Source organism: Mytilus trossulus, chromosome 11 (genome assembly GCF_036588685.1).
Source record: "Mytilus trossulus isolate FHL-02 chromosome 11, PNRI_Mtr1.1.1.hap1, whole genome shotgun sequence".
NCBI lineage: Eukaryota > Metazoa > Mollusca > Bivalvia > Mytilida > Mytilidae > Mytilus > Mytilus trossulus.
The window spans coordinates 18,938,558-18,964,684 of NC_086383.1; the positions used below are offsets into that span (position 1 = coordinate 18,938,558).

General features: G+C 31.7%; 1 protein-coding gene across 9 annotated transcripts in view; it reads right to left on the reverse strand.

The window, feature by feature from the left end:
• The window catches only part of LOC134690816 (nuclear receptor coactivator 3-like), a 167,689-nt gene that overhangs the window by 96,290 nt on the left and 45,272 nt on the right, over positions 1-26,127 (reverse strand). The window contains exon 1 of one of the 9 annotated variants that reach the window (XM_063550905.1): positions 14,414-14,858. The exons of the other annotated variants lie outside the window; for them this stretch is intronic. The gene's annotated coding sequence lies outside the window, so the exon portion shown is untranslated. Of the gene's footprint in view, positions 1-14,413; positions 14,859-26,127 lie in introns of those variants that run through there. 9 annotated transcript variants of the gene reach the window in all.

Below are 26,127 nucleotides of genomic sequence, written 5' to 3' on the forward strand. Positions count from 1 at the left end.
TTTGTAAATGTGATTGTTAATTATAGTCCATGCAACTAGGATCAAAGTCACAATTTATCTGACTTATTCTCAAGTCTAATGTATTAATCACAAAAAACAAGCAATTAACAATTCAGACTTCATAATTTGCATTTCAATATTCGTTAAATGCAGTCTCTATTAGAAAAAAATTAACTTATTGCAATATAACATTAACACGGTCTGACGGTTTCGTTTTTTGAAGATGAATTATTCAGGTAGTGCAATTGTTGTTTATAAATAATTCACAGTTGAACAGATGAGTTATTCGAAATTTAAAATTGGAAGGCTGATCCACGTTGATGGTGGGTTTTTTTTTCATGTCTCTGCGTAGCATTATAGTAGCATACATCAATGATTAGAAGTAAATACTAATGACTAGTAGGACTTCACTAATGACTGATGTAATATAAACCTTAGAGAACATTATACAAACCTAAAGAGAGACTCAAAAGATACAAATAGTCAAAAAGGATACTTAAAAAATAGCATAGATAAAGCATTATACAAACAAAATGGGGGAATAGATAGAAAAGGACAATCATGCAGATGAAAAGACCATAATGTTTAAAATAACCTTGGTTTCTTTGATAAAAATTTCAATCCAACTACCTATTGAGGGCTGAAGGACCTTTTTTCAGATGTTGGAATTGAGGAATTTGGGATTTGGGAATTTATCATTATCATGCTGCGGGAATGGACACATTCTTATCATCAGAATTCAGGATTTGGCATTGATTTTCTCATGAATTTCAGGATAAGACCCCCTTTTTTTCCCTTCCTAATCCCCCCTTTTTCTTGTCATTAGGAAAAGCATACAACATTCTACACTTGAACTACTAATCCTGCACTAAAGCACAGTTGAGTGTAGTACTGAGAATTTAGATGGCAATAGATAATTGAGCTAGTTCAATCTCCTATCTAATCACAAAGTCAAGAAACTTAAATCCCCCCCCTTTTTTCTTGTCAATAGGAAAAACACATGACATTCATTATTCAATCTACCAATCCTACGTTGATGCAAAACTGATAGAAGCACTGAGAAATTGAAAATTTAGAAGGCATTAGAAGGCAATAGATAATTGAGCTAGTTCAATCTCCCTTCTAATCACAAAGTCAACGAAACTTAAAACTGAAATCAATTTCCAACAGGTTTTCTTCCCAATTATTATCAACAAGTGAAGAAAATTGTCAATAAATTGTGATCTTTCTAACACATTTTTCCTACTGAAACCACCTGCCTATTTCTCCATTAAGACATATTTTCCGTGGTGACAAATTTTCACGTCATTTTTAAACAACTAGGGGGTCAACATAGCTTTAAATTTCCGATATAAATTGACCTGCTTGAATTACAGTGTCGAGGTGACAGAACACTATGCATATAATTAGGGTGCTTAGAATCTCGGAGCATTCAATTATTTTCAAGCTACTGAGGACAATTTTGATTTAATCTGTCATGGAGCGGAAAGCATATAACGCCAAATTCAATAATCGTAACAAAAGCTTAAGCCGAGTGACCACTCGTTTATTTTTATTTGTCACGATGGAAATGCAATAAAAACGCTGTCGTGAGAACTTATTTAAATACAATTGTCCACTATTATTTGGACCATGATTACTAATCCATGCTGGAATGTCCCTAATAAATTCAATTATATCAATTTCTAAGTGATTCTATTAGAAAAACTATCAGAGATATTTTTGTAAATAGTTTACAATGGTAATGGGTTTTCACACTTCAGAGTCAATTAGATATATATATTCTCCATCTGCTTAACAGGAAAATAATTCATTGAACACAATATACTGCTATTTTATAAAAATACCGATGACAATAGTAGAAGGTTGGTCGTTGTACAGGTATAAAATGACAGGAGTCAGTTTCACAAAAAAACTTACCACTAAGATTGATCGTAACTACACTGAATTGTTCATGACTTACAATCAATCATTCTAAATAGTAAGTTATTTTGTGAAACCAACTTCAGGTATCCAAATCAAGCATGAATTTACAGTATATATACAGCTGTTGTTCAAAGCTTATACAGTGGTGGATCCAGGGGGAGAGTTCAGGGAGTTGGACCCCCCCCCCCCCCTTTTTTTAACGATCTATGCATTTGAATTGGGACATAGGGTTGGAACCCCACCCTTTAATCCTGTGTTCTTCAACATGATGATTTATTTTTTGACATTTTTCAGTGTTGATTTTGTTATTATAGCTTTTGTGTGTGTGTTTTTTTTTAAGGGGGAGGGGGTCTCGGTTTATCTCTCCCTTCTTTACCTTGACAATTACTCAATGTGATCCAGATTAGCAATCAATCAATCACATCAAATGTCATTATCTAGATACATTGATGTTTGCCTTGTTCTTTGGAGGTTTTTTTTAAAAGGGGGGTGTTCTATTGACTTCTTCTACCCAATGTCTCATGATTATTCTTATGTAATCTTTAGCATAATAATAATTTTGTCAAGTTTATGCTAACTACGAGTTTTTGAAATTCTGTACATTTATATTTTCTTGGGCATATTATACATAACCAGTGCCTGAGAATATGAAGTACTTCAAACAACTGCTGCCAGCTCTGACAAGACACAGATATATGCCCATTAAGATAAGAATATATGCAATCCAATGATAAGATACAATTACTTAGAATTCCAATGACTTAATGCAATGTCAAGATTGAGTGACAGACCAAGGCTCACAGTTAATAAACAAGTAAAGGCCATCTCAAAGTTTTCTCAACAAATATATGGGACATCAATCTCAAAGCGTTTTTCTGAGTCATTAAATATTGTTAATGTATAACAGAAATTAAAAGAAGAAAAAGTGGATGCTGACCCGTGAATTTGTTTATTTTCCTGGGTATTTAATTTGTGGATTGAAAAAAAATTGTACAATTTGGTAAATATTTTCATGTGTTTGCCAAAGTATGCATACTTCAGTTGATAGAAAATGAGTACATCATTAATTTTTTTAATGTGGTTAACCTGTACCAAATAAAATCCACAAAAATGTATATTCTGAATAGGAAGAATAATCAATCCATAGAAGCTAAAAAATTACTTATTTGAAAATTGTTTTCTTGCAGAAAATTAAATTGATAACATATATATATTTACTATTGTCTTATGTAAAAGAAAAACAAGCCTTATCTTACTAGCATTATCAAGTGTATAAACTTTCATACTATCAACTCTACAGGGTAAAATGTTATTAGCGGAAATAACAATATCATCTTACAAATTACTAAAACATTTAAAGCAATCAACTTTGGGACATTCAAGATATTCTGCAACTGAAAACATCAGGTAACCAGATAAAGATGTTCATCATTATCTTTTAAGAACAGATTCGGCAGATAAGACATTTCAAGTTACAGTGATGGAATAAAATCACTAAAAATCAGGGATCGAAATACACATAATATCTGTCAAATTATTATCAGGGATTGAAATACACATAATATCTGTTAAATTATTATCAGGGATCGAAATACACATAATATCTGTTAAATTATTATCAGGGATCGAAATAAACATAATATCTGTTAAATTATTATCAGGGATCAAAATACACATAATATCTGCTAAATTATTATCAGGGATCGAAATACACATAATATCTGCTAAATTATTATCAGGGATCGCAATACACATATTACATAATATCTGTTAAACTTTCATCTACATATATGATTTTCTTTGGAAAGAATTGTAGGTAAGCGTTACAGAAATGGAATAAAATCACTAATAATCAGCTTCAGGGATCGTAATACACATAATATCTGCTAAATTATTATCTACATGTACGTAGATAAGATATTCCAAAGTACAGCAACAGAATTAAAACACTAATAATCAGGGATCGAAATACACATAATATCTGTTAAATTATTATCAGGGATCGAAATACACATAATATCTGTAAATTATTATCTACATGTATGATCTATGACTTACATAAATCATGGTAGATTAACTGGATCCCTGTCTCACAAATCAAACAACATAGGTAATTTTTATAGTTTATATCTACTGATACCTATAGAACATGCTAGTTATGTTTATATCATTACATGTAACAGGAGGTATACATATCGTATGGGGGGTCCGTAGATTTACTCTCACTAATGCTACCTATAAATTGTAACTAATTATTTCCTTTTCAGAAATAGAATGGTGACTAAACAAAATCAACTTCACTAAAATGAATTCACAATTTCTCATAAATTCAGTTATTGTTTTTTTTAGTTTTTTTCCCATTTTTTTTTTACAATTTTATCAGCTGAACAGATGTTTGTGAAACAAATATTTTTTCCATTTTTTTTTTAATTTTTATAAAAAAAAAATGAATCTATCAACAGTTACAAGCAGATGTTGTAAGAGTTTGTTGGTAATTAAAATTATGGTATTTTATAAACTTTGAAAAACAGCTCTGATTTGGTTTTGTAAATCAAATTCTTGAAGGGGCCTCAGTGGCCGAGGGATCTAAGTAGTTACTATACTGTAATCATTAGCGAGTCAACTCTGCGGTTGTGAGTTCGAAACCTGCTTGTGATGATGCACTCGACTCCAATCATTATTGACTAGGATTGAGAGTTTTCCTATCAAAGGTCGCCACGAAATAACCTAAATGCGGTCTTTAAAAGTGGCGTTAAAACACTAAAAATCATATCAAAAATCTAAATCTTGAACAAAGCTTTAATATGTCAAATTAGGAGTATCCAAAATTTACTTATACAGAATTAAACCAGTCTAAACCAGGGAGTTGAGTCAATGCTGACCAATAAATTTAGATTCTGTATTTTTTTCAAGAGTTTTACTTTAAAGAATATTAATGAAATACAGGAAAGGTCATGCAACAACTCAAAAAATAAAATGTTGAAAAACATTTGCTTTTAGAAATCATGAAATTTATATTTGGCCATTTTTTTGTCACAACATTATATGATAATATTGCAATCTTACACATTTAATATCTCCCTTATGGCACCTCAACATTTTGTAACATGTATGCTTTACCCTGTTGGATGAAAATCAAGAGATAACAGTGAAACACTGCCAAGATTTGTTTTGCTTTCTTCTCAGATTTTTTCTCACAAAAAATGAATTGTGCCGAGAATGCATACATGTTAATGTTCAATTCTACGAAATATGCATATTACATATGCTTTGTTTTCTTTCCAACTTAATCAATTTTATGTCATATAAACATATAAATGGCAAGAGGTAAATGTATATGTAATTAGTTTTTTGTTTTGTTTTGTTTTTGTTTTTTGTTTTTTTTGTTTTTTTTTAAATAACATAATAGACTGTTAAATGTTCTGAAGGTCATTTTCATTAAATCTTTTTAGAAATATATTGAATAAGTAACAATAGAACATGACTGTCATATGTTCTTTATTACGGGTGGGTAGTTAATGTGCAACAGAAAGAATTAAATTTCTGTATATAAGATAGGCAAATTGGCCAATGATATATACTACCTTTTCTATCAAGTTTGAAATACGATATAAGAACTGCCACTAATATTAATGCATATAGTCTTGCATTACATAATTACTACATGAAAAAAACATATTTTATTTCACTACTTGTTAGTTTTTGTAGTATATACTGTTGCACTATCATTTTACTCAAAATATTTTGTTTCACTACTTCATAGTTTTTGTAGTAACTGACTTCTCACAAAATACTGTATAACAAAATTGTTGTACTATCGTTTTACTTTTTACTCATTTTGTAACATGCCCTCTGTCAACAAATATCTTTTTAACTTGACAACAACATAGTAGTACATTAATTATACAATTCATGGCATTATTTGCGTATTGCTATCATTTTACTTTTACAGTAAATTGCCATTATTTAGCATGCCCCTTTGATAAATATCATTTCAACTTGACAACAATATATTTGTACATTAATTATACAATTCATGGCATTAACTGCGTTTTGCTATCATTTTACTTTTACTCATTCTTTAAGCTTGCCCCCTTTGACAAATATCATTTTATCTTGAGAACGACATGAGTATCACAATTATACAATTCATGGCATTATCTGCGTTTTGCTATCATTTTACTTTTACTCATTCTTTTAGCTTGCCCCCTTTGACAAATATCATTTTAACTTGACAAGGACATAATTAAGTATAACAATTATAAGATTCATGGCATTATCTGCGTTTTCCTATCATTTTACTTTTACTCATTCTTTTAGCTTGCCCCTTTGACAAATATCTTTTTAACTTGACAGCAACATATAAGTATCAACATAATACGACTCATGGCATTATCTGCATTTTGCTATCATTTTACTTTTACTCATTCTTTTAGCTTGCCCCTTAGACAAATATCTTTTTAACTTGACAACAACATCAGTATCACAATTATAAGATTCATGGCATTAACTGCGTTTTGCTATCATTTTACTTTTACTCATTCTTTTAGCTTGCCCCCTTTGACAAATATCATTTTAACTTGACAAGGACATAATTAAGTATAACAATTATAAGATTCATGGCATTATCTGCGTTTTCCTATCATTTTACTTTTACTCATTCTTTTAGCTTGCCCCTTTGACAAATATCTTTTTAACTTGACAGCAACATATAAGTATCAACATAATACGACTCATGGCATTATCTGCATTTTGCTATCATTTTACTTTTACTCATTCTTTTAGCTTGCCCCTTAGACAAATATCTTTTTAACTTGACAACAACATCAGTATCACAATTATAAGATTCATGGCATTAACTGCGTTTTGCTATCATTTTACTTTTACTCATTCTTTTAGCTTGCCCCTTAGACAAATATCTTTTTAACTTGACAGCAACATATAAGTATCAACATAATACGACTCATGGCATTATCTGCATTTTGCTATCATTTTACTTTTACTCATTCTTTTAGCATGTCCCCTTCGACAAATATCATTTTAACTTGACAGCTATAATTTTACTTTTACTCATTCTTTTAGCATGCCCCCTTTGACAAATATCATTTTAACTTGACAACGACATATGAGTATCAACATTACACAATTCACAATTTTGGCACAATACAATTCATCAATAACAAATAAATAATAGTCCGTCTTTCTCAAAACCTCATCCTAGTTCACGAAATATATTAAAAGTCCATTTAAAATTCCTGTATTCCTTAGATGAACGAGATTGCCACATATAAGATACTACCATTCACTAAAGAAACCCAAAAATGGCCAATTCAAAATGATAGCGTGGATCATCTTGTTTGTTTGGATTTCAGTGCAATGGCTTTTCTACAAGGTCTCATAACTGAAAACACCCTTTTAAAAATATGCAATCAAGGTTTTAAGTAAATCTTACATAACAAACATCCTCTAATATATGAGCTGCGTCGGATAGAAATCGACCTAATGCAAGTGTACATGTAAATTGCTAATACTTTGATGGATTTTGTGACATTCAAATACGAAATTAAAGATGGATGCTGGTCTGATTTGTGGGTATTTGTAATAATTGCATCAATTTTCAAACAGTTACAGACTTTGGATAGAATTTTTTGCCAACCCAAAATTAGTTAACAGATGTTTGGATATTTATTTGCATTAGGTCGATTTCTATCGGACACAGCTCATATGTATTAATTGTAACAGGACTGCAATCATTCTATTTTTTTAAGAAATGAAGAAAACTCACAGTTTTGTTTAAAACAATATGAAATAAAAGTATTGATTTCCTGAGCAGTCAAATATGATCGAGCCTTTCCCATTTTTCTTTTATTCAATTAAATGTATAATTCAATGAATTTATATATACAATGTATATTTTCAAAATTCACCATTTAATTAACTCTGTGGAAGGTTATGTTTGGAACAATGTAAATAACATATATTGATTAACTAAGCAGTCAAATATGGGCCTTTCCTATTTTTCTTTTATTTAATTATATATGAGTTAAAAGCAATGAATTTATCTATTACATATATTTTCAAAACTCATCATTTAATTAACATAACATCTATAGTCCCAAAGTTTGATTACTTTATTCCTTGTATACATGTAAGTGGTAAATTCTAAATAAATAACAGTTACGACCTCAGAGGACCTAAATAATTCAAATGCAACATTATAACAAAACTTTATAATTAATTTCAGGGGGAAAAAGGGGGGATATATACAAAGGAACAAGCTTTTTCATCATTACAGAACTTTTATAAAAATCACCTAATTTATTTCAATAAATCCATTACTTTTTTAAAACAAGAAAATTCCTTAATTTCTAAAAAGGGGGGATATAATAATAATAATAAATTCTTTATTTAAATATATGAAATTGAACAAGCTTTTTCATCATTACAGAACTTCTGGCGAAAAAAATGTTTTTCATACATTTTATCCACACCAGCCCTATGCCTTAACTGAAAACAATAAAAACTATATGGTAAATCAGTCACTGTTCAATAATTTATTGAAATAAATCCATTATTTTTAACAAGAAATTGACAAATACAAATCTGTTAATTTTCACACTTCTATAAATATAGATTGATTATATATCCCTTAGCTATACAAAACCACAACATGGGAACAGAGTCACCCAGACCATGCCATACAATTCACACAAGTCAGAATTACACAAACCACAACATTAGAACACAGTCACTGAGACCGTAGTGGATACAATTCAAACTGGTTAACACGTTTTGGGCTAATTTGAAAATCGGACAATGTTCCCCGATACAATGACATCACAGTACAAGTCAGATACCTCAGTACAAATTCTGGTAGATTTCACACTTTTATAAATATACCAATAACCCTAGGCATGTACATGTGTATGATCACTAAATTGAAATACTTGTACAATACAAAAACCATAAAATGAGAACTCAGTCACCGAGACCATAGTAGATACATTTCAAACCATTGTCTAACAGTCAACATGTTTACAGCTAATTTTATAAGAATCCGCTAATTTAAGAATGCCGTCAATGTTCTGTGATACGATGACCAGTACAAGTAGTACAAGTAGCTCTAGTGTCTATGACCTCACCAGATCAATACATAATGTCCACCATTTTATCAGCCAGATTATCTTGTATTATATCAAGGCTACTGATTGCTGTACTATTGTACAGATAAGTCAGATATATGTCCTTAGGGGGTCAATGTGTTACCCTTTCAATAATATGGGAAATACTTAAACGAGGATCTATCATTTCTGTAATTTAATTTTTTTCAATTATTTTTTTCTATTCTTTATTTATAAATACATTTTGTCTCTATTCTTTATATATTTCGCCTATTTCACTGGTGGATCTTGAAATTTTTCTAGAAAAGGAGGGGCCTGGCCCCCTGAAAAACCCTCTAAAAACGCCTATGTATTTTTCTCTCTTATTCCCCCCCTCCCCTTTTTAATCTGAACTGTATTATTCTCTAATCGGTAGACCCCATCCATACCCTCGTAAGGTATCGCCTAAAAATTAATAATATATTGATATATTTATAATTTGTTTATTAATTCGTCTATATATATATACCTATCAATAGGAATTTTAGTCCTCAATGCTCTTCGACTTCGTACTTTATTTGGCCTTTTTAACATTTTTGGATTCGAGCGTCACTGATGAGTCTTTTGTAGACGAAACACGCGTCTGGCGTATACTAAATTTAGTCCTGGTATCTATGATGAGTTTATTCACAGGTACATGTAACAAGACAACAAGGATGGACAGGTGAAGTCTAATTAAAACAGCTAACAAACATTAGATATTGATTTGATTGTCACAAACTCAGAGATTCTAACCTTTGTACAATGAGACAAGAGCTTGTCTTACCATCAGCCAATTACAAGCACTAAATATATCAGGTATCTTGTTGTTTTGGATTACAACATCATGATCCAATGTTAAACTACTGTGTTTTCTATTATTTTGTTTATCATATCTTCAGGTACATGTTTCTTGGTAGGTTTTGTTTATATTGATTAGTTAAGACATTAGATTAGACAATAGATGTTATGTTTAAGCCATAGTTAGTCAACTAACAGTAGTAGCAGAGCATATTTTCAATGTAAAATATCACCAATTAAAGAAATAAAAGATGAATTTGACATGAATCAGTGCCTTGCTCAAGTTTCTCACAAATGAAACTGGGAAAAACGGAGGGAAAGACCGAAGCCTTGCAAGTTTGAAAGACAGATGGACAGACATTGAAGGATAGCACTTTTACCCATCGTGAGGGGCATTTAAAACTTTATATCAGAAAAACAAAATGGTCTTTTTGCACATAATGGGAAGAATTTAATCATATATACAGATATACTGCTTCTGGTATGATAATAAGCACCATTTTTGGTCTCTACTGAATTATATTGTACATGCAAGTTTGTTTATTACATATATTTGTGACATCTTAGCATTGTTTTCAAAATAAATCATGTGTGGAGATAATCAAGTTGTTTTTCTCCATTTTAAATATAGTAATTACAATAAGTAACATGCAGAAGTAATTACAATAACCACATTAACATTTTCCTACATACTATGTATTAAATCATATCCAATCAGATTGTCACTTAATTAATTCAAGCTAAAAATAATCTCTAAATTAATTCACACTAAAAATAATCTCTAATTCATAAATTTTATATTTTGATGGATTGTTTACCAGTGGAGCTTAAATTCAAAAGAGTGTTTTTACCATTTAAAATTTGTTTATTCATTAATACATTAACAATAGATATTTTACAGAAAAAATATATGATACAAATGTATCTATGATAATATTCAATTTCAGCAAAAATTCATTATTATTCGTGGGATTTGTGGAATTCGTTGTTACAGATGAACTAAGAAATTATATGTTCAACAAATAAGAAATTTCCTATAGCTAATCTGTTGCCTTTGGCAAAAGTAGGAAATCAAATATTCACCATAATGCAAGGATTTCAATCCACGAAAATCCAGGTACCCACGTAATAAATGATTATAAAATTGAGAATGGAAATGGGGAATGTATCAAAGAGACAACAACCCGACCATAGAAAAGACAACAGCAGAAGGTCACCAACAGGTCTTCAATGTAATGAGAAATTCCAGCACACGGAGGCGGAGGAATCCACAATAAGATCCTTAATGCAAATAGATATATAACTAGGATTATTTTTTCTTCAAATTTTCATATTTTGATGGGTTGCTGTCTAAGAAAACATGAAGTTAAAACATCTATTCCAAAACCGAATGAAGGATGGAATCAAAACCTGTTTTAGCCATTGATAACAGATCTTCAATTCAGATTCTGATTATCAGCTCTGGACAGAAATAAACACCTGAATTATATAATTCTTTTATAACCATGACAATAATGAAACAATATCAATGATTAAAATTAATGATGACTGAACCCTGCTTCTTTATAAGCCGTAATAACATAAGATAATTTTACATGTTCTATCCAGAAGTACACATCTTGTTTAAAAGCCTATAATAACACAAGAAAATTCCACATGTTCCATTGAGAAGTACAGTGTTTAGACCCTCATTTACATATAAATTATAATCTTATCAACTAATACTTGATACATTTCAATCAATATAAGATGATCATATTTTCAAATGTGTAAAAATGATCAAGGCCACGCTATAAAATTTTGAAATGGCTTACAACTTGTAAAAATCTATTGTCCTTTGGTGGGAGTAATTCTTGTTTAACGATTGTCAGGTATTTAAATCTTTAAAGCTTCAAATATCACCTCAGATAATTGATTGTAAGACAGGTAGAATTCTGAATTCAAATAGTTTTTATAGATCTCGGGTTGTTTTAAAGCTGTTAAAATTAAAGTAAAATTAATCACATGTATTACGGGTAACAAAAAAGGGGGGTTAAAAATATAGACCAAAACAAGCATAACTCGGAGAGGTGATATTGGATCAGGTAAATGTTGAAGGTGAGGAAGAGATTTTTATTACCCTTGTCCCCTCTCTAAGCCTAAGCAAAGAAACTTTTAAGTGTCAACCCCCATGTTATCAAGGCCCCAGGAAAAGAACCCCTGTCAAACCCCATGTAATCTAGGCCTTATGAAGGGACCTCTGTACACCCCCATGTAATCTAGGCTTCCAGGAAGGAACCCCTATCCACCCCCATGTAATCTAGGCCTTATGAAGGGGTCCTATCCACCCCCATGTAATCTAGGCCTTAGGAAGGGGTCCTATCCACCCCCATGTAATATTGGCCCTAGGAAGAACCTCCTGTACACCCCATGTAATCTATGCTATAGGAAGAACCCCCTGTCCACCCTATGTAATGTAGGCCTTAGGAAGAAAATCCTTGTCCACCCTCATGTTATCCAGGTCCTTAAGGAAAACAACCCCTGTCCATCCTTGTGTAATCTAGGCCTAAGGAAGGGACCCTTGTTCACCCTATGTAATCTAGAACCACTGGCATCCACAATGTAATCTAGGCCTTAGGAAGAGTCACCCTGGCCATCCCCATGTAATCAAGAACCACTGGCATCCACAATGTAATCTAGGCCTAAGGAAGGGACCCTTTTCCACCCTATGTAAACTAGAACCACTGGCATCCACAATGTAATCTAGGCCTTAGGAAGAGAACCCCTGGCCACCCCCATGTAATCTAGGCTTTAAGGAAGAGAAGCAGCTGTTACTGTTACACATGTAATGCAGCATCTGTATAGTTTACAATACATTTTTAACACTCCAAGGTCTCATGGCAATACCAGAATACACTATTAAATCATCAAAATGTAATCACTTATACATCAATGTGAAAGTAAAACAAGAACAACCTAAAATAAGGAAATAATCAGATAACATCTTGTCATTGATTTTCTTTTTTTAATAAGTACATTGTACATGTTTGTTTAAGATATTTCTTTTAGCAGAATTTCACAGAAAAAAACATTCCTTGATACTCAGGCAATCCCACCAACAAAGACTTATTTGGGCCAAATTTTAAGTTTTTTTGTGTTTTTTCATAATTTTTCTTCATTTTTTTTAACATGATTGGAATTATACAGATTTATTACACAAACTTCCTATGACTACATATAGAGCTATTGAGACCTATTCATTTTTGGAGGAAAGCTTATTAGATTTTGTCAGAGTGAATGTGAAGTTTGATTTAGAGTGACAGTCCCCCCCCCCCTTCCCCCTCTTTTTCCAATATTAAGTGATGTAAGATAAATGTATAGACTTTTTTTTGCCAGGGTCCTCCTTTTTTTAAATCCTGGACATGTATGTTATGGATTATTGCACTTACGAAATGAGGGATTTTTTTAAAAGAAAATTTCCAATAAATAAGATTAAACCATAAATAATTACCTTTATAACTTAAATTTGTTGAATAGATGATAGATCAATGAAGGTGCCAGTTTAAGAAAATGAAGTTTAGTGACTTATTAGAAACATTTGTTTAACCTTTTTTTTTATATTGCCTGTAAATGGCATATAAAGTTCAATTTATCAAAGTAAAGTAAATCTAGAAAGTTTTAAAATACTAGTTGTACTTTTACATTTTATATATGAATTTCAGTTTTTCATTTCATTAACATAAAATTCTACTCTGTTAAAATAATTTATACATAGATGAGGGTGGTATTAAGAATTATTTTCGTGCAACATGTTTTGTCATTTTTATTTCACGTGCAGTCGTGAAAAAGGTTTGTTATTCACCGTGTTTCTTGAAATTGGTAAAAAGATCAACGTGCAAGAAGTTTTTAATTGTTTGTTCATTGTGAAATGGCAATTTTATTTCTTGATCTTTGTGCAATCCCCTTACCCCCCTTTATGACCCTCATAAATTTTTAAATTTCAAAGATTGAGAGCATCATCATAGAGTATGTCAGATTTATAATTGTGTTATTTCATGAATCAAATTTTTTTACCACAATAATTTATACACCAACTGAATTTCATTCCTTCAAAATTGTCCATTCACTTAACATTCTCTCAAAATTATTCATTCACTTTCAATCAGATGTTATAAAAGTTAATATATATGTAATGATCATTTCCTTATTAAGTGTGAGTTGCTGACATAATTTTCATATATATTGCATGCATCTGTTATAATAGTAGTAATTTCATATAATTTCTATTTAACCACAAAACTTAAGGTACCAAAACAGAAGGTGCTAATTGACATTATCACCAAGTAGAAAAGTTCAGATAGAATTTTGGCCAAATTTTTCTGACCAAAAGTCACAGATAGAATTTTGGCCAAATTATTTTGACCAAAAGTCACAGATAGAATTTTGCTCAAAAATATTCTGACCAACTACAAATTTTTGTAATAAACATCATACTACATTATACAAATGAAACAAATGTGTATGGTCAGGGAAAGAGCCATACCTGAACACATATAATGACAGCTTACCTGTAAAAATAATAATCCTAAAGTATTGACCACAGGTATACAAAAAATGTGGCTGGTCAGTTAATAAATCCAAGGAATTATATTACACAATAATTCCACAAGTTGCCATGTTGTGTCATAAATCAGCACACTACAGTGTAACCTGGCATTGACCAAGGAGAACTGTGGTCAATGAACTGACCTGACCATTGATGACCAACAAGCTGGACAAGCCAGGTTCAATCACCCTACAAACCACATGTTGGTCAGTTAAACTGTGAATCTATGTCAGTTCCACAGGTGAAATTGATCTAATTAAATTCTTATCTATCCAAGATTAGTGTATTGCAGTTAATTCCCAAGTGTGTATTGGTCAGCCAGACACCCTCTGGTCATCAGTCAATCTTAAAGACAATGTTCAGTTTGTACAACAATTTCACACATAACACTGGTCATTCAGGTATGAAGTCATGTGACTTTACATAACACAGGTCTGACTGGACAACAATCATTATTTATTCCCTGAGGGTCAATAATACACCTGACTAGTCCTTAAATGATTTAAATCTAATACACAAACACTGGACATTCATATTGGCTAAAATATTCTTTGAAGTAGCGTTTTAAGCCTTTCTAGTGTAAACTATATACAATAGATTGAGTAGAATGGAAGTCTAGGCAATTTCAAATTGTTAAATGTTATTTTATCAAATGTATACAGCCCTTTTTAAATAATCTCTTTCTAAAAACGTATTTTAAACGTAGGGACACGACCATATCCCAAGGATTGGCTTTAATGTTATTTTATCATTCTTTTAACAGTAAACATCCATTTGTTTATTTACAAAATAAATCCTCTGATAAAAATTTTAGACAGCCCTGAAATTGACATACATGTAAATCATGTTTTTTGTTTAATGTATTAATTCAGAAACTCATTTTTTAACCTTTCATATGAATTAAACTGATTTTTTCTCAATGTCACAAAAATTAAAATCTCATTTTAGTCTAAAATGACAAATTGCAATAATAAAAGCACGCAATAATGTCTGAATTCACAGTACCTCTTTTTTTTTATCCACATTGGGACCTTTTATAGACTTTTTTGTCCAGCCACTATGTAAACAAGCTGATGAATCATGTACTTTTCAGGCCAGACATAAACTGACAACAAAATGTTCATCAATTGCATTGTTTCAGTCTTCCAATTGACCATATACCAAAGACAATAAATTCCAGCTTATAATTTTTAACCTGGGCATTCATGGTTGGCCATTTTCCCCACCCACTGATTTTTTCTCATTTTTTTAAAAATGAAAATAAAATAAATTCTTTAGGGATTATATCAAGAATACAACAGTTGTTTTCCATTCATTTCATTGGTTGATAAAATCTAACGATTCGATTTTGTAAATTTTTTGTAGACCTGCACTAATTAAGTAAGGTCAGTTTTGCCACTTATTTTTTGGGGGGATCTATCTTTATCCTGTAAATGCCGAATTATAGACACCTGTTGTTATTAAACTGAAGTTTTTGGCTTGGCCTAAAATGTGTATTGATCACAAGATGGACAATGTCCAGACAATTTCTCATTAATTGATAATAATCAAACATCTGTTGTACTTACTATTTCATTAATAAACAAGATCTGGTGTATTGTAAGTTTATGTGTCCAATCAAAAGTTAGGTTTATTATTCCATACATCAAAAGACATTAGTTTAAAAATGAAATTAAAAAATAAAAAATATATAAAAAAAACATGATTCTAAAAAATAAGTTCTTCCAATTTCTCAGAGTGAATTTCATGAAGATTAAACCTTCCAAAGATATTAAAAACAAAATTTGTAGGAAAAACAAACAACGATGGTGTACTTACCAGTGGCAGATCCAGAACTTTTCCTAATGGGGGCCTACTGTCTGGGGAGGGGGGCGGCTCCCCTAGGGCCCTCCTCAAGATCCGCCTATGCTCACAGTGGATTCATTTATTTTTTAGGGTACTAAAATTTTTGTGGATTTATGAAAACTTGCAATAAGCGGGTATTTGATTTCAGGGTTTTGCCAAAGTCTGAATACTCCATTAAATTTGTCACTTGTTGAACATTCATAAATAAGGGGTTCACGAAACACATGAAAAGCTGGTATCCAACAAAAAAATAATGAATCCAAAGTATTGAAAAATTTTGTTGATCCTATAAGAATCAAGTTGTTAATGAAGAAAACTCTAAAAGTGTTTGCTGAATCATCAAAACAACAAAATACATCACAATAAAAGCTGGAAAATGAGAAAAAAAGGTAAATTGAATGTGTAAATACATTAGAACTTACAAAAGCAATCCACAGTATCTTCTGAGAGACACTGCTGAGAAAGAATTTGTAACTTAAGAATCAATTTCATATCTCAATACAACAGCCTGTATGTCAATTAAGACTCTAATTTACTTTCATCCTCAGCAATATTTACAAGCAAAACATGCCATCCTTTAATTATTCAAAGTGAATATGATTTAAGATAGAATTCACAGGAACTAGGAATTGAGTGATTGTTGGTGTGTGTTTTAATGCCACTTTTAAGCGGCACTTTCTCAGGCTATTTTGTGGCAGTAAGTTTTTATGGGTGGAGGAAGTGGGAGTGCCTGGAGAAAACTACCAATAAAATTAACGGTACCAATTTTCTTGCACCAGAGGCGCATTTCGACAATACATGTCTCTTCAGTGATGCTCATGGCCAAAATGTTTGAAATCCAAAGCTTATATAAAATATGAAGAGCTATAATCCAAAAGGTCCAAAAAGTATAGCCAAATCCGTGAAAGGAATCAGAGCTTTGCATGAGGGAGATACATTCCTTAATTTATAATAATTTATAATATTTTGTAACAGCAAATTTTAATAACACAAAAAATCCGTATTTTCATGCCAGTACCGAAGTACTGGCTACTGGGCTGGTGATACCCTCGGGGACCAACCTTTGATAGGAAAACAAACAATCCTAGTTAAGTGCACTTGCACGAGCAGAGTTTGAAATCCCATCCTCAGTGTTTGCCGACTAGTGACAGGAGCAAGGAAAACAGTCTGCTCAATTCTTTGCAGAAGTTAACAAATGTTTCATAAATTTCTTGATCCAGTTGCTCAAAAACAATTTTGGAAAGACGACTATATAGGTTTAAGCAAACATATAACAAAATCAGTGGCAGATCCAGAGGGGGGTTCCAGGGATTGGACCCCCCTTTTTTTTTGGCCGATCAATGCATTTGAATGGGGACATGTAGTTCGTTGGAACCCCCCTTTTATTTTGGGTTGAGAACGCCCCTTTTTAAAATGGCTGGATCTGCCCCTGAAAATTGTCTGAAAAATCTGAGCTAGTCAACTTTATTTGCCCGAGAAAAGTACGAATATACTAAAAGACATTAAAAGCAAAGTGCAGACTTAAAGTCATTGTAAATGGCAAGAGAACAATGTTGTAGTCTAATCAGGATTAATGTTAAAATGTCAATGAATTCTGTTGACACAGACATGTGTCTCGCCTGTTTTTATAGGACACACAAGTTGAAATTCAAATGGCAATGCTAATGTTTACCATTAAACACTTTCAAGGTCATTCAACCATGGCTCATAGGGGGCACTGAGGCCAAATTATCACCACAAAAATGAGATGTGTTAACTCTTTATTACCTGTGAGCCAAATATCATTGATTAACACTTGGTGAGCTCATTGGATGTTTCCAACATCGCTGCATAAACTCATGACATTTGAATCTTGCCTTCACAACTTTATGTGGTATAATAGACAAGACAAAATTTACACAAGCAAGAATGTGTCCTCAGTACACAAATGCCCCTCTCGCACTATCATTTTCTATGTTCACTGGACTGTGAAATTGGGGTAAAATCTCTAATTTGGCATTAAAATTAGAAAGATCATATCATCGGGAACATGTGTACCAAGTTTGAAGTCGATTGGACTTCAACTTCATCAAAAACTACCTTGACCAAAAACTTTAACCTGAAGCGGGACAGACGGACTAACGAACAGACGGACGAACAGACGTACAGACCAGAAAACATAATGCCCCTCTACAATCGTAGGTGGGGCATAAAAAGTCTCATTATGAGTATGAATTCAACTCTGGAAAAAGACAAAACAATTCAGTTTCCAATAATATACTGTATGTCATTGATTCACGGAAAATTAATTTTCATTTTGTAATCTCTTTAAAGAATAACAATTAACTCCAACCAACCACAATGATAATGTTATAATAATTGCAACATGTGCAACAAATTACATACATACAATATAAATAGTCTGCCAATCTGGTACCTGACAGGATGATACAAAGATTTTAATTATGGTACCAGCAGGAACACAGATGATACATTTGGAATATACAATTAGTGGTAACATTTACTTCATCACAACATTTCTTTCATTCCATTTGTAATATCTTTGAACAAGAAATTCCAAACAAATGCAGAAATTTTTCAGATTTTTGTATGATTTTGAAATTTGCAACAGCAGATAGGTGTTACAAATCATAAAACCTGCGTTTTAAAATTTGAAAAAAAATCATTTGATCTAGCTATTTCTACAGTAAATTGTGTTTTTATTTTTATAAAATTTCAAAATGATTTTTGTTGCAATTATAAAACTGCATTCATTATTGTATATGCAGCATTTCCAGAAAATAGCAATTATTAAACTTGCTTATGTGTTTGGAAATATAATGATTCCCTGGCTGCAAGTCTCTGAGAATGAACAAATCTTAAATAATCTTGGTGAATTTTAAATTTAACTGGAAGTTGATCAATGTGATTCAAAAACTTTCATTAACTAAATTATTACATTTAATTTAATTAATCCTTTTTATTTACTGTAAATTATTGATTCTAAACTTTGAACCATAGCATAATATAAACAATGTTTTCATCAACAAATAAAGTGGAAAATAATAGAATAAAAATCTGCTTAAAACAAGAGAACCAGCAACAAAAAAATATATCAATATTCATTAATCGTAAGACATTACAGAGATTGAGTTTTATACCAAGGACAACCGCCTTGTCCCTGAGAGAACATTTTTTTCTTCAAGTGACGTCAAACGATGGGACATTTACATCACTGTTCCAATTGAACGATCAATGATAAAATAAATACAATATCTTTGACTTTTGATTATATACACATACTTTGTAGTAAGATATAGAACAAGGTAATGAGCTATGTCGAACATTGGTTTAAAGAACAATGAAAGTTTAATAAATGTCGGACCATTTTAACACATATATTGAAAAGTATATGTCACTTTTAAAATTGTATTTTTTTTCTTCGAATCTTTACTTAATTGATTGACTTTTTAGTGGCAGATACAGGGAGAGGGTTCCAACCCCACTTTTTTCTGACAATCAATGCATTTGAATGGGGACATATAGTTTGAACCCACCTTTATCCTGGGTTTAAGGAACCCCCTTTTATAAATCGCTGGATCCACCCCTGCTTTTGAAATTGAATCCGGAGTATGGTGACCTATTCAATCTGCCCTCATACACCCCACACCTATTTATATTATTTGTAGTTTTAAAAAAATCAGCTAATGGGAAATTTATTCACAAATGAAACATCTTGCAATAAACCTTTTCCCTCTCTATTTATATCATTTTAATATTCTATCTTTTTCATTCACTTTGTTAGAACGTCTTTATGCCATTTTCAAAGGACAGGATAAAAACACAATTTCACAACACTGCTTTAGGTATTGAATTTTTAAATGAACTTTAAATTACAGAGTATATATTCTCCAAGATGACACCTTACACATTTAAAGTACTTCAACTCTGACACAACTAGTGCCGGAAGGCATTTTATCCCTTCAATACAATCATACTGTATATAATGGATTATTGTCCGATGAAAATATTTATTTTAAATTGTGAAATCATTTGAAGCAATGTATGGCATTTGAGTCAGACAAAAAACATGCCTTTTTTGTGAGTGTTTAAAAAACCAACCTCAAAATATTAAATAAAATCAGTCATATTTTAATGTGCCTGAATTTTACTTTGTTTAAAACCTATTTTAATTTGTTCTTAAAAAATCTAATTTTCTGTAGCCATTCACTTTTATGTACTGTTGGGATTATGTGTTACTTATTGGGTATACTTATATATTTTAATATTTCGTGGGTTAAACAGGTGAATCTGTTAGTAACTTATAATTATTCATCAAATTACAATTTTCTTCCACTAATCCGTTTTAATAATTTGACAAAACTTACTATATAAAAGTAAAGACAACTTTTAGAGTTTGAACCTTACTGATGCCTGAGGCATTTATATAGTGAATATTTTTTTGAATGACTAAAATTTTTGCTAGATGTCAACAGTTACACCACAAAAATTTTGAAACCACGGATACATGAAGATATCTCTCGGCAAAATAACTTGGTAAGAAAAATAGTATGAACATAATACCTCCAACTAACACTGTGACTGTATTAGTACTATTTTATTTATTGTGTTTGTTTAGTTCACGCATCAATGTAAATATAACGGAATTTGATGAGACTGTCATCAAAGTGAGAGAGAGGATTAGCGCTATAAAACCAGGTTTAATCCACCATTTTCTACATTTGAAAATGTCTGTACCAAGTCAGGAATATGACAATCCTTGTCCATTTGTTTCTGATGCGTTTTGTTATTTGATTTTGCCATGTGATTATGGACTTTCTGAATTCATTTTCCTCAAAGTTCAGTATTTTTGTGATTTTACTCTTTTTTTTAGCTTGTAACAATTTTGATCAAAATAGAAAACATCCAGTCTGACTATAGGTATAAAGGTTTGTTGGACATTTACCAAAATAACATACAGCAAAGACAGAATGAAAGTGACCACCCATTTAACAACTCCATGAAAGTTTCCAACCCAACACTCATTCTAGAAATGCCACAAGAGTATTGAAGAAAATAAATTTTCAACATTCATCATGCGATACAAAAATAGTCATTCAATTATATTCAACATTGTGACAATGTTTAAGTCTTCAAGACAACATTCATGAAAGTTTCCAAACTGTTAAATCATCATTCTAAAAATGGCATGAGTCTTGAATAATAAATATTCAACGTTGTAATGCAAGTCTTCAAAGACATTCAAATACATTCAACATTGTGATGATTTTGTAGTCTTCAAGTTTCCAAACCAATCGTCATTCTAAAAATGCTACGAGAGTCTTGAAGATAATAAATATTCAACATTCTGTAATGCAAATTTTCCATGCATTCAAACATATTCAACATTGTGACGATTTTAAGTCTTCAAGACAAGATTTATCAATATCAGCGAAGGTTATTGCGACTCTCACAAATATCACACCATAAGAAAACCTGTAGAGATGTCAGACTTAAAACTGCCAGCACAAACTGTTACAAGGGAATAATCAATAGCGTGTAACACCTGATGTCAGCTTTAACTAAATTCTATCTAATATGACAAGATCTGCAAACACCCAATTATATATTCAACAACAGCATTTTCAAATTAAATGTTACTATACATATCTTGCTGCAAGTCTTTCTAAGAATTATCATCACTTCATTTCCTTTCAAGCAGGATATACTTCCCTTATACAATAATCATCCGTCAGTAAATTGAAAAAAGAAAATTATAAGATCGTACTTGATCAACTATACTTTAACTAAGGTTGTGTTTTAATAAGTATGCTTACTAATGGATATTTATGAATTTGATTGTCTTGAAATATTTGCCACTGGACATTAAAGCAACCAACAATCAATAGACGTATTTACACTTGTATGCAAATTTGTCCGCCATTACATAACATCACACAGGTTCCCGTAAACTTTGACTTCATAATTCAAAACATATGACGTCACAACTAACGTCAAAAGGTTATTTGGAGGTGATGTAAGGTCATTTGGAGGCAAGATACAGCTAAATACCAAAAGTGTAAATACGTTTATCACTGTCAGTTATTTTTAAAAAAATTATAAGAATGTACTTGATCAGCTATACTTTAACTAAGGTTGTGTATTAAAAAATGCTTACTTAATGGACATTTATAAATAATAAATTGGTTGTTTTGAAATATCTTGCCACTGGACATAGAAGCAACCAACTATTAACCACCGTCAGTAATTTTCAACAGTAATTGGCATTTAATATTTCATTTTCCATGTGGAAAAAAATCTCAATAAACTGTACTAACTACTATTTAAACACTTCAATTCCATACAACCATTCTATAATCAACTAAATATAGACCAAGGTCTTATATGCCTATACAATTCTTTCTAAAATAAACTATCATTGGTTCCTTTAGTACATTTCGACTAATATGTTTTTGGTGAATAATCCCATAACATATGCACATGTAATGTAGTACCCGTAGGTATTTACTAATGTCAGACCATCTTAGGACAAACTTCCAAAGGTACCCACATTATTTATGTACGTGCCACAGTCCCAAGTCAGGAGCCTGTAATTCAGCAGTTGTCGTTTGTTTATGTGTTACATATTTGATTTTCGTTCATTTTTTTATAGAAATAATTAAGGCTGTTAGCTTTCTTGTTTGAATTTTTACATTATCTTACCGGGGCCTTTTATAGCCGACTATATGCGGTATAATGGCTTTGCTCATTGTTGAAGGCCATACGGTGACCTATAGTTGTTAATGTGTGTCATTTTGGTTTCTTGTGGACAGTTGTCTCATTGGCAATCATACCACACAGACAGACAGACAGACACACAGACAAAAGGACAACTGAGGCATTCACATGAGATTTTGTTTTACGTTTTTGATTGCCTATACTGTGTCTTTTCTCTGCCTCTATTTTGCTAATATTTTAAATAATTTTAACTAGTACTATGCCCTTGAAAACATGATATACAGCATTTTTTCAACTTCTAAATTTGTGTACTTCCAAAACAATAGAATAAAAGAAAGATTTAATTAACATCAATTTCTGAATACAACTTTGAGACTGGATCCCTGTATATTATTTTCTGCCCACTGATACTCCTTTTTGAAATTAAATTCTCGTCACCTGATATAAAATATATATAAAATATATCAGGATCCCTCTTTAATGAGGCTTTAATAGCTTCTTCGGAGAATTATATATAATTACAAGATATACAAGAGATTTTACAAATTGAAAAACATCAAATCATACTAAGAAAACCAATCCTATATTTTACACTATAGCTACATCCCTGCGCTAGTCAACTGGCGAGTCAATTAACTATCGACAATTTGTTTGCATGTAAATCCATGAAACATTACCAGTCTCTCAGCTGCTACTAAGGAACATAGAAATTGTGCAATCAAATAATTATTGATTTGTAGAAATCTGAAGAGAAGAATCGGATTTCTGGTGAAAACAAGACAGTTTTATGTTATGTCAGAATTATGGCATTATTATGTACAAATTTTGTCATCAAATTCTCTGCTTCTCAGGAAATTTCTTGTCAAATTTACTTTGGGTATGCAAGATTTTCATTTGTCATCAAGCTGATGATTTTCCAAATTAAGACAACAACAATCTTTATATTTCTTTTGAACATCCTTGAATCTTTCTTCATATATCAATGATTTTCTTTTGATGATAATATAATGAGGCTGTAAAACACTAATCTGAATGCAACACTGTTTTGGAACTTTTTTTTTATTGGATTATAAATACCAAAATTTTAGGGCATTAATTCCACAACTGCTTTTATTTTAAATGATATTGTTTGATTTTCCATATAAGAGTTGGCTACGTTTTTCATAGCATGCTATTTTCGCTTCATTCTTCAATCAAAATTTGTTTAAGAGACTGGCAAAATATACCAACTTGAATATCTATTTTACACATATAAGTCGAAAACAAACTGACAATGCCATGGCAAAAAAACAAAAAACAACAAACAATTGGTAAACAAAACACGACATCGAAAACAGTTCTAGACAGAGAAACATGAACCCCTAAAAAATCTGATGATGATCTCCAGAGCTCTGAAGGGTAAGCAGATCCTGCTCCACTTAGTATTACCTGTCATATTGCTCATGTAAGTACAAACCCTGGAGGGATGATGAGTCTATTTTTTTAGACACCACTCAAGTAAAAGAGGACAACATTGTTAAACTTATATCTTTATATTTATCAGGGCTGGATCCAGCTATTGGAAAAACAGGGGTGAGGGTGGCGTGGAGGGGGGGGGTTCCCAACCCAGAACAAAAGGGGGGTCCAAATATATGTCCCCATTCAAATGTATTGAGCATCCCAAAAAAAGGGGGGTTCCAACCCACAGACCCCCACCCCTCCTGGATCTGCCTGGGTCTTCAACATAGTGAAAAAATGTTCCACTTTGGAATCTTCAACCTAGTACATGTATATACATGAAAAACTATTTCTGCTAAATTATGGAAACATATTGAGCCAGGGCAGATACCAAAAGCTGTTGGACTAATCTCATTAAGACATACCAAAGACACAACAAAGAGTTATAGTAGGCTAAAACTGCTTCAATGATGATCAATAATCTATTCTTAATACTCCTTACTTCTGGTATTCTGTAAAACATGTATCAGGAATTCTTAATCTGGCTGAGGGCTCAGACTTCTGGTGTTCTGCACTAAATGTATCAGGAATTTTTAATCGGGCTGAGGGCTCAGACGTCTTCCTTGTATATGACATTAAACAGCAGAATATCTTAGTAACGACAAATTCCAGGAGAAGTTTGTAAAATTGTAAAAAATGTATGTATGTAAAAAAAAAAATATCTTTCATTTTCAATACAGCAAAAACAATGTTTCGTGAAAGGTAACAATGGGAGGTTAGAGTTAAACACTTTTTTTTAAAAGTTAACTTTCTGATTTTGAACATGAAAAATTAGACTAAAAAAACTTATAACGAAGGGATCAGGGGAGGATCCAGCTATTTTATAAAGGGGGTTCCTAACCCAGGTAAAGGGGGGGGGGGGGTTAACCATATGCATTGATCGTCCAAAAAAGGGGGGTTCTAACCCCCCCCCCCCCCTTGGATCTGCCACAGGGGTTGCATAAATAAACAAAACTTTCTTGGAACTTACCCAAGGTGTCCTTTCCTATCGGCATGAATACAAAAGAAATTTTATGAAATAATTTCCCTCTAGTTTGTACGTACTACAGTGCTCAGACAACAACCACTAACAGTTCATGTACTGTGTGACTGTATATCTAGAGGTACATGGTTAAACACCTACAAATATCTGTCAATCAAAATATACAGGTATTTGAGGAAAAAAGTTATGGATTCTCTACCTTTGAAAAAAGAAAAGATAAAATATGCTACTCACAGTAAAGATCGAATAGTTCTGTACTTTTGTGTCATAATTCACATCACAATAAATTGTAATATCCAACAAATACTTTTCTAAACACATAACCATGTGGTTTTACAATTATCCTAAACATTTTTATGTATTCATGTCAAATGGCTAAAAATAGACATAAAACCATGTTGCTCCAGTAATGTTAAATCAGTCGGCAGTGTGTCAGTGGGCCAGTAGAGTTCATTGCCCTCAATTACAAAACATCAGGGAGAAATTTGATTGGCTGACTGGATGACAAAATTGGCAATATATCAAACAGTATTGACTTTTTTCCTGTGACATCTGTATCAATAACTGAACAACCCTATGACTAGAAAATTAATTTAGAGAGTGTAAAAGGGGTAATATTTATCTATCACTGTTTT